Genomic DNA, 16,418 nt, shown 5'->3' on the forward strand with positions numbered 1-16,418 from the left:
TTTTAGGTTCCTATTTGCCTTCTGGTGTTGGAGGATTTAGGCTTCATGTTTTCAAGCTTTTCTCTGCAATCGCAAGGATTAGAATTTTTGTAACCATTTAAAAAATGGCTGCTGATATTCTCCAGTTTTCACATACCTCCAGGAGCGAGAGCTTTAAAAAAACCCACCAAATATTGAGAGAGTTGGAAACACTGAAATTTGCAAATTCTTTGCTGGTCTCATCATCCTTCAGATCCCTGCACTGCAAAAGGGCCTTGCTGAACTATCCTGGAGCATGAGAATGGGGATGTTCAATAAAAAGATGTTTGGGAGTTGCTGCCCTATGTGTCGTTTTCTCCTTTAATGGGATATTTTGGTTACTCTTTGCAGCCTGCCTTCATTATTCCTAACAGGAATTTCCTTCACACTAGGACTACACTGTTTTGTTAGACCTGTTGAGAGGCTTTTCATTGTCCATGGTTATAATGCGAGCATGTACGGCACCTTCCATTCAAGGGAATCAAAGTTGTTTCTAAACATTAATTCGGCCTCAACACATGTAAGGAAGGTAAATATTATTCTCATTTTAAAGATGGAGAAACTGAAGCACGGAGGTTCAATAGCTTGCTTAGGGTCTCATGCCAAAACCTCCCAAATGTGGCATGGAACGGAGCAGAACCCAGATCTATTGTTTTCCAGCCCTCCGTCACCCACTGCATCCATGTAAACAACTCCTTGTTTATTCCAAAGATGGAAAGTCCCAGACACCATCTTAATGTTCTCTCAAATTTATTTCTGAAGACCACTTTTCTCTTACTTCTCTCTGGCTGTCTGGAGATATTTTTAATGCTGGCCAGCTGAGCAAATTCAGTATTTGCTACATGGTGCAGTTGATAAGTGCAGTTATAGTTGTCAATATCGTACGTCCTTTCACTGAGAAGTTGTTTATATTAAACAGATAACAGTGGGGGATATGTATCATATGCGCACCTACTGGCTCACAATGAGTCCAAGTGTTGCCAAACAGAGATGATCCAAAACTCAAGACACATTGGATTCTCACCTGGTAAGGTGTATAATTGAGGAACATAAAAATGGTCATACTGGGTCAGACCAATGGTCTATCTAGCCCAGTATTCTGTCTTCCAGCAGTGACAGGCGACAGTTGCTTCAGAGGGAATGAACAGAATACATCAATTATCGAGTGATCCATCCCCGGTTGTCAAGTCCCAGTTTATGGCAGTCAGAGGTTTAGGGACACACAGATCATGGGGTTGCATCCCTGACCATCTTGGCTAACAGCCTTTGATGGACCTATCTTCCATGAACTTACCTATTTATTTTTTTGAACCCAGTTATACTTTTGGCCTTCACAACATCCCCTGACAACACTTTCCAGAGGTTGACTATAGGTTATATGAAGAAGTGCTTCATTGTGTTTGTTTTAAACCTGCTGCCATTTAATTTCATTGGGTGACCCTTTGTTCTTGTGTTACGTGAAGGGATAAATAATACTTCCTTATTCACTTTCTCCACATCATTCATGATTTTACAGACTTTTATCATATCCTCCCTTAGTCTTCTCTTTTCTAAGCTGAACAGTCTCAGTTTTTAATCTCTCCTCTTACAGAAGAGGTTCCATACCCCTAATCATTTTTGTTGCATTTTTTCAGTTCTAATATATCTTTTTTTGAGATGCAGTGACCAGAACTGAATGCAGCATTCAAGGTGTGGGCATACCATGCATTTATATACTGGCTTTATGAATTTTTCTGCCTTATCTATCTCTTTACTCATGGTTCTTAACATCCTGTTAGCTTTTTTGAGTGCTACTGCACACTGAGCAGATGTTTTTAGAAAACTATCCACGCCGCCGCCAAGATCTCTTTCTAGAGTGGTAACAGCTAATTTAGACCCCATCATTTTACATGTATAGTTGGGGTAATGTTTTCCAATGTGCATTAAATTCAACGTTGATAATGCAAAGTAATCTGCCATTTTGTTGCCCAGTTTTGTGAGATTCCTTTATAACTCTTCCAAGTCAACTTTTGATTTAACTACCTTGAGTAATTTTGTGTCATCTGCAAACTTTGCTACGTTATTAGGAACGTAAGTTGTGAGCCATGTTTAGCTTTCCTCTTCATTTTGTAGAGTTAAATAGCACTGAACATCACTGATATGTGAGCATCGCTAAGTATATTAAGAGACAGACATTTTTGTTACACCCCTAACAGTAGTTCAGAACACTCTTTTTGAAACTGAAGGCCTCTATTAACCCACAAAACAGACTTGCCATGCTGTACAAGGTTCTCACACTGAGGTTCCAAAGTGCTTCAACCAAGACGTGAAGGAACCACCTGCAAGGTTCAGTTTCCATGACTTATTCAACCCTTGGCCTTTTGGCTGAGGCTGTCAGTTGTGGATGATCACCTAACTCATGCCTAACATGAGGGGAGAACTGAACTGAGACCTACCTAGCTCATTTCACATAAGCCATGAATAGCCTCATTCACTCAGCACTGACTTGGGTAGGATTTGAACTTGTGATTTATAGGCAAAAGAATCTTTAGTTAACTATAACCCACATGAGCTATCCAGTCCCATGAAAAACATTCCATTCTAAATTATTTTCATTCTTCAAATGACATTTCCTCTTGGGCCATCCACAAACCAATCTGTTCTCTGGACTCCTAAATATTCAGAGACGAGCACAAGGTGACATGTAAAAGTTAAATGTCTTCAGAATGTTGGGGAAATGAGAGCAGGTGGACTGGTCGTAAGGCAGTGCTACAAATAAATCTCTTTAGTCTAGATAAGGCCATAAAAAAGCAATCTAGGGGTTAACTGTGCAAGATTTTTAATCTGTTTCAGAACTTCCAGCCCCCAGAGACTCAAATAAAAGCAAATGCTGCTTTCATCTGTGGATCCCATAGCTCCAACTATAAAAATGACATTTTTTTTTATTTATTTAAAGAACATATTCTAACAGCCACAACCCACACAATTTCTGATATCTGACCAACCATTAAACTGATCCTTGCCATTTAAGTGGAACCGATTACACACACACAGCATTTTTTTCCCTTCATGAACTAATTAGGTCTGCATGAGCTAATTATTTCCTTTATTTAGATTTCCTTTGAAGCCTCTAACTAAAGGACTAGACTGCAGAGGAGGAAGCTTTGAGTGCAACCTTCTCATTGATTGTTCTCACTCCCCTCCCTAACTTAAATAAGACTCAGAGAGGCAGCTCTTTGGTGTTCTTACTAGAGATGAATGTGAACCAAAATGCTGTATCAGAACACCACAAACTAAGAATATAAGAATGGCCATATTGGGTCAGACCAAAGATCCATCTAGCCCAGCATCCTGTCTTCCAACAATGGCCAATGCCAGGTGTCCCAGAGGGAATGAACAGAACAGATAATCATCAAGTGCTCCATCCCCTGTCGCCCATTCCCAGTTTCTGGCAAACAGAGGCTAGGGACACCATCCCTGCCCATTAGCCATTGATGGACCTATGCTCCATGAATTTATCTAGTTCTTTTTTGAACCCTGTTATAGCTCCAAAACCTCCTCTAATGACACCTCAATCTGGGACAGTTCTTCAGATTTGTCACCTAAAAAGAATAGCTCAGTTTTGGGAATCTCCCTCACATCCTCAACTGTGAAGACCGATGCAAAGAATTCACTTAGTTTTTCTGCAATGACCTTATCGTGGAGGAATACTGGCGAGGACTGGTAACCATGCAAGTTTTGTTGGCTTCAATGTTGCCTGTAATTCTCATAGTATGATTAATCTGTGTGTCTACTAGTCTAGTGTGGGCAAGGGTTAACCAAACTGAGGCACAATATTTGCCAACTGAGTAGCAGAGAGTGAGCCCCAAACTATGAAGTGTTTATGTATTAATTTAAGAGTAGGTTAGATAAATGTCCATCAGGGATGGTTTAGACAGTATTTAGTCCTGCCATGAGGGTAGGGGACTGGACTCGATGACCTCTCGAGGTCCCTTCCAGTTCTAGAATCTATGACTAATTCACGAGGTGGACCCTACCCATTTGTTTGGGGGAAGAGTTTCTGCTCTTGATTTTCTCAGTTATTTTAGTGAGATGGTATTTATAACCAGCAAACTGAGTCAATTGGATCCCAGTTACTGTGGATCTAAACAAGGACAAGGAAATGCTAAAAGTGTTGGCCCCTCCCTCAAGCCTAGGCGGTAGTACTGCTGAAAAGGATCTAGGGGTTATAGTGGATCACAAAGTGAATGAAGCCAACAATGTCATGGAGTTGTGAAAAAGGCTAATTTAAGGCTGGGGTGTATTAATAGGAGTGTCATATATACCAGAACAGGTAATTGTCTCACTCTACTTGGCCCTTGTAAGGCTTCACCTGGAATACTCTTTCAGAAAGATGTGGACAAATTGGAAAGAGGCTAGAGACCAAACAAAAGTGAAAAAAGGTGTAGAAAATCTGACCTATGACGACAGGTTAAAAAAAAAAACCTGGTCATGCTTAGTCGTGAGAAAAGAAGACTGAGCAGGGACCTGATAACAGTCTTCAAATACGTTAAGGGCTGTTATAAAGACAACGGGGATCAGTTGTTCTCCATGTTCACCAGTGGTAGGACAAGAATAGATCATCTACAGCAAGGGAGAGTTAGGTTAGATATTAAGAAAAACTTAAATTATCCTTATAATTAGAATCACTGGAAAAGGTTTCCAAGGGAGGCTGTGGAATCCCCATTAATTGGAGGTTTTTAAGAACAGGTTAGATGATCAAGGATGCTCTACATATACCTGATCCTGCCTCACCCCAGGGAGCTGGGCCAGATGACCTCTCAAGCTCTCTTCCAGCCCTATATTTCTATGATTTTGTCCCTTTATGCTTGTGCTAGTCTTCTGTACTCCGCTGTAGCAAATTGTCCATGTTTCCACTGTTTGTAGGGTTCTTTTGATTTTCAGGTCATTAAAGAACTGCTGATGCAGTCATATCAGCCTCTTACTTGCTTCCCATCATCAGGATAATTTAATATTCTTTAATATTGTTTATCCTGAACTTTGAGAAGGTGCAGGTGTGGATCTCAAGTTTGTAGCTTGGGCAATTTTAGAGGTTGATCCCTACCAACCGATGTAAACGATGACTACTGTGCTTTGCAAATTAACTCAGCCAAAATTTCACTTTCCAATAAGCTGGTTTAATTCAACCTTTATTCTGGTCTCAGAAGGCAGCAATGCTACCACTCCCCAAAAACCAACCAAAAAGTTGCTCTGTTGCTTCCAAATGTATTTGAGGTTAGGAAAATAACTTCTGAAGGATTTACACAGAGAAGCAAAGCAACAGAAGATGCAAGTGGCACTGACAAACAGCAGCTGAGGTTGTGAAATGAAAATACAGCCATACATTCAGGCTGTATTTATACTAGAGAAACTACAGTATTTGACATAGGGTACTGAATAAGACAGTCCTTCTAGCCCCTTTTCAAAACCGGTCATTCAGCTGATATGGACCAGCTCCAAGTTCAGTACGCATTGTAGCAAAACATACTTGACACCACATAAAATTAGGTGTCTCATATTGCTGTGAGTCTATCCACAACAGCTTAGGGATGTTGAACTGGCGACAGAAGTTGTATATTACAGCTTCTGTACCATGGCATTTATTTTTGTTTTTAATAGCTGCGTTATACTAAACAGGGTCCCCCTCTCTCACCCTGGAGATACCTCAGCTCGGCTTGGCTGGTAAAGAAACTCTTACATCTCAGTTGAAGCTGCATCAGCTGGTCTCTGTGCTAACAGTGTGTAATGAATAGACAATGGAGAACAAGAGAGGCTAATTGTTTTGAGACAAAATTCTGTACAGCGAGCTGGAAAAGGGTAAGGAAAGAAAACACAAAGACAGGATGATAACCAAGTTTATTAAGACTTCTTTAAAATACAGTTTGTACTGTACCAGTTTTATTGGAGGCTTGCACAGTACATTTTATCCTCATTTTATAATTGGGGAAACTGAGGTACAAATGGAATTACCCAAGACCACACAGAGTCAGTAGCAGAGCCTGGTACCGAACCTAGGAGTCCAGACTCCCATGTTCATGCTTAGACCTCTAGACCACAATTCCTCCTGCTAATGTAATTCAAAGAACAAAAGCACTACTTATGATATTTATGTTCAATAATTCTTATACTCTAGGGCAATTTGTTTTAAGTTGTATATCCAAGAAGGGAATTTAAACCAGGGGCTAAGGAGTCATTTTGGTTTTCTTGTGTTTTCTTTTTTTAAAAATAAAGAGGTGCATCTTTTAATTATTACCCTCCATATCAAATAGGTATTGACTAGTAAGGATTCTAATAAGCATAATATGAGAAATTTAAATGCAGAGAGCTCCTGATAGTTGGTGCAACATTGAAACAGTTAAACAGAACGGGCAGGACATTGCTTGAACTTGGCATCCCATGTCTTGGTATTTGCCCCAACTTTCCTATTCCCTTAATATACATCCCCCTTTAAACTAAAGGTGCCTTTGCTATGTAGTTCCAGAGCAAGCAAGGTCTCCTAGCAACAGTAATATCACAGATGATATCAAACCCAGCACAGCAGACAAGCTAGTTTGGCTAACAGTTATTGTTTGTTTTCTTTATTTCTTCTCTTTTCAAAATTTAAAAAATTCTTGTGGTGGGTTTTATGGAAGTAGAGAGACTTATTTCAAGATAATCCACCAGCTCCGTAAGTCCCTCAGCTGATTTATCTCTACAACCCAACAGTCCTAGCTTTCTATGCTGTTCCCTTGCACTGCTCACTGTGGCCAGCATAGAGCAGTATGCAAAGCACGACAGGAGCAATAAATATCTCTAACCACACAGCAGATGCTGGGAATTTTGCAGTTCACATTGGCTTTCTCAGTCAAATCAGCTCTCTGAATAGCATGTTCACAGCTTGCTAGCTCCTGTTCTAAACAGCTGCAGTAAAAATAAATATTCAAGACAGTTTTGGGAAATACACATCATGGTTTCAGCAGCCCCACCCGATGAATTGTGCGGGTCTCTCTTGGGCTAGGAGCTTCTCTTTACCATGCCATTTACTTGAACCTCTTACTGGGAAACAGACTGGGGCACAGGAAATGTCCATGTATTCCAATGATGAGGTGAACAAACAAACAAAAACAGAACATTAAGAAAGTCATAAGGTAAGTTCTATTTTGAGGGGGGGGGAGGGGGATTTATAACCATGCTGAAGATTCTCAATTGCTATTAATTTCACTAGAGCTTCATTTCTTGTGGCCTGACCTGAAGTGGCAGTATGTCTAGTGACAACAGCAGGGGCCTTTAAGTAAAAAAAATCTGGGTACCATTAACTTAGCTTTTGGCCAAGTCACTGATATTTTCTGTTTCCCTAACTGTAAAATAAACAAAATAACCACCTTTGTAAAATTCTTTGAGATCCTTGGATGAAACACAGTAAGTACATACAGGTTTTATTATCACATTAACCATCAAGAGTATGGCTGCCTTTTTGATATTCTTTAATACATTCTATATAACTTGACTGATTTGCTCTTTGTAATTAGATGTAGGAGCATCTTTTGTACTATATTGCAGTTTCCCCGTTCTAGCTGCAACTGAACCAGTTGCATGTGGCTCATTGAGCACTTTCAATATCTATCCCTTTTTTCCTACAAGTTAAATTTAAGCTTGAAAATGTTTTCATGTACCTAATATAATTTGGGATCTCTCCAATCTAGCTGTTTCCTACAGTGCTAGAAATCTATAATAATTGTAAATACCAGTCCCTTACCCATGTAATTCTAACTCGTTTGATTTGTTTACCCATTTTCCCTTTAAAATGAGGTTTAAAAACTATTTTATGGCGACTAAATCTTATCCTATTATTTTAAGTTATATATTTGTAAAGTGCTGTTTGTGCTCATGAAAAAAAAATCACATTTGTGTAAGTTACCAATTGTAATATTCTTTGGTTATACGTTTGTAAAAGGCACTTTACAAAATGAAACTGTCCCCATTTTCAACACCTAGGAAAGTGAAGCAGAGAGAATAAATGACTAACAAAGTCACACAGGAAGCCTGTTACAGAGCTGGAATGAGGAGCTATGGGGTGGGGTTTTTTTTTTTGGGGGGGGGGGGGGGGAGAGAAGAAGGGAAGCATGAGAAGAGGCAGCCTTTGAGGTCCTTCCATGGATCTCATCTTGTCATGAGGTGTTTTTCCAGCTCAGCTTTCTGGTATGGTAGTGCATATGCGGTCTCTATTGCTCTCACCCTTCCAGTACAGTTTTTGATAAAGTTAATCAACACTGAATTTTTTACACAAACTTTAACAGCTTTACTTCCTCCTCCCATTCCTTTTTGATTCAGGGGGTGATGTGTTCATATGTGGTAGTTACATCCAAACCACTGTTTGCCAGAGTCTCAAGCAACTGCATTTAAACATAACAATAATCCATCAAAAAACAGATAACACCCCCCCAGGGCAGCCAGGTGGATGGGTGAGTAAGCAGATGGCACCACATGACACTCAGAAACATAATATACAGCACAAAGAAATTTGCAGACATGTAATACTGATTCACAGATAGCAGGCCCGGAGAGTGAAAACAAAACAGAACATTCCTATCCTGCAACAGAAGCAAGCCTCTGCTGTATTCCAATGCTCCCAACTATAAAGTCTAATAAATTGTGTAGCTAAGGCAGGAGGAGATACATTATTACAGAGAGCCACTGTTTGTCCAACCAGCACTAGCCATGAATAATTTATCTGACAGGCTGTGAAATCTGAAGCTGTATGTCCATGTTCAGCCATGAGCACACAACTATCCAGGGCTTAAATTCTCAGAGTATTTCCTGGAGCCCCCCATACCCCACCCCCATTAGGGGCTCCAGGTTTCAGCTGCAGGGGCGGGGATCTCAGGGCTTCAGCCCTGAAGGAAACAGGGGGTGCTGGGGCTTGGGGCTTCAGCCACGCGGGGTGTGCCGGGGCTACTGCAGGTTTGAAAATATTTACCGGCACTCCGCTCTGGACGTCTCCGGCTGAATTTAAACCTCGTAACTATCCCACCTTACTTTGAAACGGATTGTTTCTCACAATGGGTTCAGGTTTCTAGACAGCCTCAGGCCTAATCAGTTCCAACACACAATTGTGCCCTCTGGCTGCTGTACTTCATATGCTGGTTTGACATTCATAAAGAGCTTTATAGTTTATTGCCTTTAATAATGATTCAAATGGACTCAGAGGACTCTCCAAAGCCTAGGTTTCCATTCCAAAAACTGCTGTATGGCCTTAACCTCTCTGCCTCAGTTTCTTAATCTGTAATATGGGAAGAACTCATGGGGGGGGGGTGTTGAGGCTTAATGAGTATTTCTAAGCACTTTGAGATCCATGTTTTAAAGTAACTATAAATGGCAAAATACTGTTCAATCCCACAAAGTTCTCATTTCAGTTTCATTCAACTCTGTCTAGGTATTCTGCCACTGGGTTTAATGGAGTTTATGGCGGAATACGGGCCTGAGGCCCTGCATGTCAAAACAGGGAGACAAGGCGAATGAGGTAATATCTTTTACTGGACTAACTTCTGTTATGGAAAGAGACAAGCTTTTGAGCTTACAGAACTCTTTTAGTCCAGACCTGAAGAAGAGCTCTGTGTAATTATAAGCTCAAAAGCTTGTCTCTTTCCACAACAAATGTTGGTCCAATAACAGGTATTGCCTCACTCAACTTGCCTCTCTAATATTCTGGGACCAACACAGCTACAACACCGCAAACAATAGTAAAAGCATGGTAAGGCACCGAGGTGCAGGGGGCATACCTTGTTCATTAGCAAGACCTTGAAATGAAATGGAGATATCCCATCTCCTAGAACTGGAAGGGACCCTGAAAGGTCATCGAGTCCAGCCCCCTGCCTTCACTAGCAGGACCGAGTACTGATTTTGCCCCAGATCCCCAAGTGGCCCCCTCAAGGATTGAGCTCACAACCCTGGGTTTACCAGGCCAATGGTCAAACCACTCAGCTATCCCTCCCCCTAAACTATATCCTGGTTTTGTTCAGAGCACAAGAGAGTCATTCATCATTTTTCTCTAAGCACAAGGAGTGTTCTCACCTCCCCCTATTATCAGAGACCTGACAGAACCAGACTCAAATTATGCTCAGAAGCAAACACAAGATACCCATACTGGAGGAAGCCTATTAAAAGGTGTGATCTCCCCAGAATCAGCCCACAGTTGTGGAGCTAGAGGGAGAGAGAAGCAACAACAACAATGAAAGAAGGAAAAAACAAGTAAAACTGCATCTTTATGCATGTTTTCTAAATCATTTAGGTTTGTCCTTAGACTGAGTCTGGTAGTTAATCTAGGAAGGAAGAGTTATGACTTCTAGGTCCCAGTTGTGTGAGACAGCTGTGGTCCCCTATGGAAATTCACTTCAACCCCCTATGCCCTATTTACCCCTCTGAAACAGAGACCTACTTCTTGGGGGAGGTGTGTGTGCGCCAAGCACTTTGAGTTTCTTGGATGGAAGGCAATACTGAAGTGTCAACTACTAGATCTGTTTCCTCAACATATGCTCACAGCCTTCACATATTCGCAGTGGAGATGAGCAGCAGATGCTGCACTTCGCAGAGATATGCAACTCACCCTCACAGAGGCAGCATTGGTGGTGTCACTCAGAAGGAGCAAGGGCAAGAGAACTCCTGAACCCTGAGACTCTGGGCATAGTCCCAGACTGTGAGGAGGGGCTCCCCATCAAGGTGGAGGGGGGGAGGAAGGAAGAGGAGAGGGGAACAAGCTATAATAACTATACTATAAAAAATAACTCTGCTAACATAAAAACTATTTACAATATCTATTTACAGGCTAGAAGGAAGAAGCTACAGAAAACTGGATACAGAGGATTCCAATTCAGGCCTTGCAGTGGTAAAAAGGAACTGGAGCGGTATTGGCCTGCACCACCTCTTACGCCCTCTGTCTGGAGCATGAGGAGAACAACTGCACTTGTGTGGGCCAAAGGACACTACATGTTAATAATCTCCAGACACTAATGGCACACATGCATATCCATATGTGAAGTACACATCAGGACCAACACTTGAAGAACGCATCCTTCCTAAACAGGGACAGCTAGCGTATATGCAATAGAACTGGAGTGGACCCTGTCATGAGATCTTTCACCCTTCACAACCTGCTTATGGAGCATTAGACTGTATGAAGATACTACAGCAGAAAGTTTGGGCACACTTGCCCAGGGAAAGTTCATAGCATACCTGCATTCTTAGAAGGGACAGCAGTGTTTGTTGAAGTCCACTCCACCCACAACACAACAAGTTTGCTAAGCAGCCTGTGTTCACATACCATGACAAGTATCTCTAGAGAATGGAGCAAGGGCTTCCATCTGGGATGAGGACAACAAGGCTTAGAAGTCTTAGTGAACAGACCCTCAGCCCCAAACTAACTTGGCTCTCACAATGGACGCTTTCTTTGACGTGAAAAACCCCCAACACAGAGTTTTCAAAGTTAAGATGGACCTTTGCCAAAAGCCTGTGATCCAAACAATAGGGTCCTGAACCATATTTACATTGAGCACATCCTTCATTAGACATTTACACTTCCAGTAATTAAGGTATATCAAACAATGAAAAGGTACATACTCAGACTTGACCTTCCAGTTCCTGCTCATGCAACCCCTCTCTTCAAGACCCTCCAGAGTCCTTGGCCACTCGTTCCTGCCTTCAAATACAAACTCATATTATGAATCTGTATTTGAGGGTAGGAATATAAGCGCCAGAGCCCTGCTCCATGTCCCACCCTCCCACTCCCAAAACCACCCTCATCAAACAAGACTGGACATTCAGAACCTTTATCAACAAAAGTTTTTCAGGGCCGAGGTAGGTGTATGCACCCCCATTACTTTATTTTTAAAATGTTTTCTTATACACATTGGTTGATAGCCCTAATATTTAAACACTACCCCTAAATAACATATATTCCACGTTAAGATGCACTAGTGATAAGTCTCCCCCTTATTAACTTTCCAAATAGATTGCTGCAATAGCGTTAAAATCCCAGTTTCAAAATTGAACCCAAAGAAAGATACCCTGCTGGCTGGCAGGAGTTGTTGCAATTGCAGATACATGCCTATTACAGCAGCCTCTGCTTTCCCAGCCACATCAGTAAAGAGACAGGAGCTTGTCATTTTCACTCAGACTGCTCACACATAAGAATAGAAGTGGCAGGGAGAGAGGATGGATGGAACCAGAATGGCAAAATATCCTGCCCACATATGTGGTTGGGTACCATCTCCAGCATCTTGCACAGTTTGCAGGTTCTCACTCAGTGATGGTACTTGGATTTAACACCATTGCAGCACTTAATTTGGAAGATTACTAGCTGGTGGGAAGACAGAGTAATTTCTTAAAGAAACAAAATCTAATGTAGGTGGCAAAGGAGGAGGAGGAAATTTGGCACTTTGTGGGCCAGTCATCTGTGACAGCATCTTTTCCCAGCACTCTGGAACCTCAGTTTGTTCAGCTGAATACGGAAACATCTCTGTTTTGATTATATGAATTCATTTGGCCCTTTAAAAGGCAGGCAAAACATGCCCTAAAACACAAATAAAATTACTTGAAGGTCAAGCAACTAGTGAATGAAGCCGAACTGTAGGGAAGGCTGCAGGCAGCCACTGAGCTCAACACTTTCCAGCAAGTGGATCTGCCACTCAGTGGGAATCAGTTTCAAAGAAGAGATAGCAAAAAGACTGACAAAGAACATTGTTAAGTGGACTGTCCTTCAGCACAGGAAACTCCACCTTAGCAAGGTTTACCTGAGTTGTTCATCTTTGCTGTGTGACTCATAAGTGATGCATGGTAAATTGTTCTAGTGAGACAAGCTGTGTCTACATTAGAAAGTAAGCTCTACTAGAGAGTCCACTCAATATGACACTCCTCCGGCCCTATAAATCACGAATATGATTAGGCTGCTGTCACAGACCCCTTCAGCATGAGTCATACTTTCTGTATCATGTGTTGTGTAATGTGGTTCAGCCCTGTCAATAACAGAAGCCAAAACACTGTCCAGACATTCAGTTGAGTCAGAAATATGAAGCTTGCATTTTAAAAAGTGATACAAAAGTGTATTTAACACTTTACAACATCTAATGAGCTATTTCAAGTATCTTTTCAGTAACAAATCTATTCCCCTTTGCCCTGAATGCTCTGCAACCACAAGGAAACTAAGCCACCTAAGGAGCTTTTAGGGATTAAAGGGTTAAATATCTCAAGCAGCTTACTTGAAGGATGCAGAACTGGAAAAAAGTCTCTCTCCTTGGCTCATCCTCTTCTCCTGTCTCCGTCACCTACTCTCAAAGACCTTTCAATGTTTAGCCCTTTCCCTAAATCCCAGGTCTGGCACCCTAATACACAACTTTATAGAAGGAATAGACTCAGACAAGCTATGTGTGTATAGAAAGAGAAAAGCACTCAGTTGAAGAGATGCTCTAGCCAACAACTCCATCCCTCCTCAGCAACTACCCCAAATCTCATGGCAATAATCTCTTCTCCTCAATTTACACTGTGGGTTTATTTTTAATACTCTAACACCCAGATAGTGTGTCTAACCCAGCCAGTGTGTGTTTGCAGCTCAGCTCTGTCCTCCCCAAGGGACCTACTTTCTTTAAGAAGAGCATGGCATTCCTGTTGCTATAGGAACAGTGGTGTAGTCCCCAAGGCCTTAGAAGTGAAATCCAGGTACTGTACTTACTAGCTATACAGCTTCTGTTTTCCAGTTCAACCACACAGCAGTAGCCAAGCACAATTTAAAAACAAAATTTGCTAAGAAAAGGGAAGTACTGTATTTTTTACAAGGATATGTTTAGCTGAACACTTCACTGCAAGATACATTTGAAGAGTGATGGAGATTTGGTGGAAAGCCATCAACTCACAAATTCAAACACAAGAAGCTTACAGTCTGAATTGCTTTAGTATTTGCTGCAGTGGGGGGAAAGGGACTAGTGTGGAATAGATCAAAATAGATAACTGAGAAGAGGGAGACCAACATCCCTCCTAAGCATGTATTTATGAATGGAAATTACTTAGTTCCTTAGATCTTTCAGGACTTCTGAGCCCATGAAGAAAAACCTTGAGACTTAGTTACAAAATGTTTTGGAGTGGTGAAAGAGGAATAATGTACACTTATAAAAACTCTACACTAATGGCGCCAACATTCTATGGTTACAACACTGTTACAGCTGCATTTAGTACCGAAACTGTAGAATACTGCAGTCTTTTTTTCTCATTAATGTAAATGGTGAAGGGTGGGGAGGGGGAGACATGAAGCTCAAAAAAGTTTAGTCTCTTTCACCTAGTCAGGGAGTAGAGAACTCTGGTGCTTTCATAAAAGTCATACTAGTTTTTCCTGATAAGAGACATCTCATCCCATAGTTCCATCCCTTCCACTAATACTTCACCTCTCTCTAGCACCTTTCAAAAATGCTTCACAGACATTAGTTATACCTCACAACACACCTGTGAAATAAGGAAGAATTATCATATTTTACAGATAGGCAGACTGAGGCAGAGTGATTTTAAGGAACTTGCCCAAGGGTCAGAGCAGTCAGTAGTAGAGCTGAGGCTAGAAGTCAGATGCGTGTGGACTCCCAGTCCTGTACTCTAACCAGTAATAGCCACTGGTCCATGTTAAGGAAGCAGCACTGGGAGAGATGCGCTGCAATTACAGTCAAGATTTTGATGAGGAGTTTGCAGGAAATAGCCTCCTCTATGACCCTTGTCTTGTAGGGGACTGTCTCAGAGCTTGCTCCCTCACCCTAGATTCTCTTTGCAAGTGGCCCCACACTTTTATGTCAATTCACCCATGGTGTCCTTTATTTACACCTTATGCAGCTTCATATCCCATCACCAAGCTTCCACATACCCCCTAGTCACAAGATGAGAGGGTGGGGAGAGAGGTCTCACGTCTGAGATCCTGGGCTTCTTTGCCCTTCCTTCCAGGCTCTGCCTCTCCCTGTCTCCCTTTTAACCGTCCCCAGCTGACAAGCCGAATCCCTTTGTTACCTGGTTAATCATCCGGTTTTGGCCATGTGGGGGTACTTGTCAAAGTGCACAGAGTGGTGAGCACAAGGACTGAAATGAGGAACTCTAATCTGATTGCTAGAATTCATCACAACCACAGCTACCTTTATAAAACTGTTTGCTATATCCAGGCACATTTTATTTGTTCATAGCATTCATTACTGTAAAATTATGAATAATCAAGTCAGTATTATCAGTTGCATGCTATTTGGTTTGACATTTGCTAGAGTAACAAGGGTGGTATATCACAGATCATTGGAACAAGTTCATTGCCTGACTTGCATAGAGAAATACAACACAGAATCAAACTAAACTTGAGGCTTGCACAATTTCCTGTCAAGAAAGCAAAATTCACCCTTATAGCACATCCTTCAGAGGCATCTCAGGGGAGCAGCAATCACAAATGTAAAATGAGGTACATGATTAAGCCCAGAACAGGAGTTTGTAAGTTTTATAAATGGATAGCTTTTGGAAAGCAGAGTGAGCGATATAAGAGCACTAGATTTTGATCTGTTTTTCCCCCTTGGAATACAAGAACAAACTGCAGAAAAAATTCTGAGTCTATTCCTTTGGGGCTAGCTTTTAAATACATATATTATAGGAATTTTAAGGTGTTTCTTGATTACAGTTGGAGATTATTAGTGTCTATTTCTGACAGATCGTGTAATCCCCTAAAGCCTTTTGCCGACTATCAAGGTTGTAATTTAAACTTCAGTTTTTATTAATGGTGGCTCATTGGAGATTTATGACTGGAACAATTTTGTATTCAGCAGGGCTTACTCCCTCTGAAGCACCGTCTTGATGCTGCAAGTAAACATCACCCAAGACTAGATGCCCCGGTTGTAGAGTGATTCTCAGTAGACACAAAAATATCCTCGCTCAAATAGGCTGACAGGTCCTTATTAAGAAAGCTACCAAGGAACACAAGAAAAGGAAGACCTCAGTGGTCTTGTCTCAGGTGAACGTATGGCAACCAAGCTAGCTGGCATTGGTTTATAGGCAATTAAAGAATTTCTTCTTTTCATGTCCCTTGGTGCCTTAATTTTGTTCTTGACATCTTGATTTTGTGCTAAATGAGTGCTCATTTGTTCTTTTCATCCATCCCTTTTGTTTTAATGCCTTCCTGATTAGTCTAGCCAGCCTGTCGCCCCAGCAAACTGGTTTCCCCCTTCTACTGAGATGAAGGGCATCCAAACTGTACAGCCCTCTGTCCCCATAGGACAACTAATGTTCCACAAAACTAACACCCTCTACCCTTACACCATTTACACAGCCAAAGGTTCACTTCCAGAATCTTCTGTCTTCACTCGTGGGATAGGAAGGATTTCTAAGAAGATCACTTGGACTTTCCACTT

General features: G+C 41.4%; 1 protein-coding gene across 12 annotated transcripts in view; it reads right to left on the bottom strand.

The window, feature by feature from the left end:
• LOC101931671 (beta-catenin-interacting protein 1) overlaps positions 1 to 16,418 on the bottom strand; it is a 145,743-nt gene that overhangs the window by 95,089 nt on the left and 34,236 nt on the right. The gene's annotated exons all lie outside the window — the stretch shown is intronic.

The sequence above is a fragment of the Chrysemys picta genome, chromosome 21, assembly GCF_011386835.1.
Source record: "Chrysemys picta bellii isolate R12L10 chromosome 21, ASM1138683v2, whole genome shotgun sequence".
Classification (NCBI taxonomy): domain Eukaryota; kingdom Metazoa; phylum Chordata; order Testudines; family Emydidae; genus Chrysemys; species Chrysemys picta.